Source organism: Narcine bancroftii, chromosome 13 (assembly GCF_036971445.1).
Source record: "Narcine bancroftii isolate sNarBan1 chromosome 13, sNarBan1.hap1, whole genome shotgun sequence".
Classification (NCBI taxonomy): Eukaryota; Metazoa; Chordata; class Chondrichthyes; order Torpediniformes; family Narcinidae; genus Narcine; species Narcine bancroftii.
Genome location: NC_091481.1, coordinates 64,134,725 through 64,137,533, shown reverse-complemented (window position 1 = coordinate 64,137,533; position 2,809 = coordinate 64,134,725).

The window sequence follows — 2,809 nt, the reverse complement described above, 5'->3', positions numbered from 1 at the left end:
GCTTTAATACAAGCCTCCCTCAATTAGATTGTGATCCATTCATTGTTCCTGTACATGTACCATTTTATATGCTGTTATATAACCATTCCACCTAACTGTGACCCATCTCCAGGAAGACCAAAGATCCATCTCCTCTATGGAAACCTCACATGGTTTTGCATTACCACAATTGTTAGAAACAGAATTTATTGTCATGAACATGTCACGAAATTCATTGCTTTGTCACCTTTAAAAATAAATAAATTAGTGCAAAAGAATAGAAAGTGAGGCAATGTCTGTGGCTCATTGTCTGTTCAGAAATCTGATGGCAGAGGGGAAGAAGCAGTCCTTATGCTGTTAAGTGCTCGTCTTTAGGCTCCTGTACCACCTTACCGATGGTAGCAGAGGGAAGAGGGCATGGCCTGGGCAATGGGGGTCCTAGAGTATTGAGGCTGCTTTCTTAAGACTAGATGTCCTCGATGGAATGAAGACTGGTGCCCATGACTTGTGACTGGCGCTCTCTGAATTCACAACTCTCTATAGCCTCCTCCTGTCCTGTGCATTGGCACCTCCATAACAGACAGTGGTGCATCTAGCCAGAATGCTTTCCACAGTACACCTGTAGAAATTTACGAGAGTCTTCAGTGACATACCAAATCTCCTCACGGAGTATAGCCGCTGACGAGCCTTCTTCATGATAGCATCAACGTGGAGGCTCCAGGACAGATGTTGACAGCCAGGAACTTGTAGTTCTCGACCCTCTCCACTACTGAGACCTCGATGAGGACTGGATTGTGTTGTTGTGATTTCCCCTTCCTGAAGTCCACAATCAGCTCCTTGGTTTTGCCAATGTTGAGTGCAAGGTTGTTCTTGTGACTACACTCAACCAGCTGATCCATCTCCCTCCTGCTCATTTTCTCATTGCTGTCTCTGGAAACTGAATCTCTGGATTCTGCTAACAACTGTGGTGACATCGGCAAATTTGTAGATAGCAATATTTATCTTTTCCCCTCAAGGGATATAGTGTGCATTTACTTTATGCTTATTGTTTGTAGAGTGCTTTATGTACCTGTGAGGCTGCAACAACCAAGAATATTATATCTGTACATTGAACTTATATTCAGTAAAACCCCTGTTCTCCGGAATTCAAGCAGCCAGAAGCAATGAAAAAATTTTTCCAGTAAATAAATTGGTATCAAAAGTTTAAAATTGGCACGCCTTGCCATTATTTTGCCAATAACACAACACATAGTCTCAAGTAACCAGAAAATTCACATCCGGGATCTAACAATCCCCCAAAATGCCGGATACCAGGGGTTCTTCTCTATATGACAATAAACTGATCGCTCCTCCACCTATACCCATTGTTGACTCTCCCACCAGCTACCTCCAGGGGTCACTATTGAGCAGAAATTCAACTGGACCAGTCACGCAGATACAGTGGCCACAAGAACAGGTCAGAAACTACTTATCCTGCACCAAGTGACTCACCTCCTAACACCCCAAACCCTCTCCGTCATCTACAAGGCACAACATAGGAACACCCTCTAGACCTCTACATACCCAGTTGGATGCTGCTCCAACAAGCAACGGATTTGTGTGATACAGAACAAACCATCCCATTCATCGCTCCAAACATCCATCCTCCCCGACCCCTGGGACACACAACAGCCTGACCTGGAAATATATCACCGTCTCTTCATTAACACCCGGGTCTAACTCTTGTGAAAGTCAGCCTGCGCTGTAATAAAACAAACAACAGAACCAATTAAGCGTGCAACAGTTTCTTTATTCAGCCTTGATAAAGCTAACGGGAGTGAGGGGTACAAAGAAAGGGTTCAGTAACTCGTTCTCTACATTGAGCCCCACTCAAAGCATCCCATTTTTTAAGCAAGTGTAAGACCCGACAAGTTTCACACAGTTGGCGATTTCTGTTTTTACAACATTATGTTCCCTTGTGGCGTCTGCAGACAAACCGGCAAAAGCAGGACGACCTTACTCCTTCATTCATTTGGTCTTTGTGGTGTTAGGTACTATCTCACCGCAGCACAGGGTTGGTCACGTTAGGAGGCAGTCACATTCCCACCTATATTACAAGGCAACTATATTCTCGCCCAACTCATTAACCCTTTGTTAAACATATTCGTTAAACTTATTCTTTCAAACACCCTCTCTAAGGTGGCCCTTTACCAGGAGGGGCACAGCAGTTCAAGAAGGCAGTTCACCCTTCTCAAGGGCACTTACAGGTGAACAATAAATGCTGGCCAGCAATCCCCTCAGGTGGTGAACAAATAATCCCAGATTACATTCCGACTCAACTCATTAACTCATTATACAAATACCCCTCAGTCAGGCTTACGTATGTAACTCACTCCTGTGTCTATATTGTTCCATTCAAGCCCATGCACCCACACTCCCAATCTCCTCTACTCGTAGGGATGTTATTGGACCAATAACTTGGAGTTCTGAGTTCAAATCCCACCAATTAAATCCCATCAATTAAATACATTTGGAATTTGCATAAACCAGAAATGGTAATCAAGATATTTAAGGCAGTGTGGTTAGTGCAACGGTATTAGAGCGCCAGCGACCTGGGTTTGAATCGGGCGCTGTCTGTGAGGAGTTTGTGCATTTGTCCTGTGTCTATGCGTGTTTGCTCCGGGTTCTTCGGTTTTCTCCAACCCTCCAAAACGAACGGAGTTGGTGGGTTAATGGGTTATTTGGGCTCGTGGGCTGGCAGTGCCCAGTACGTCTAAAATAAATTAATAAAATACTCATGACTCTTGTGCTCACATTGAAGCCAGAATTCCTTGCTTTCTGTGCTAGGTTC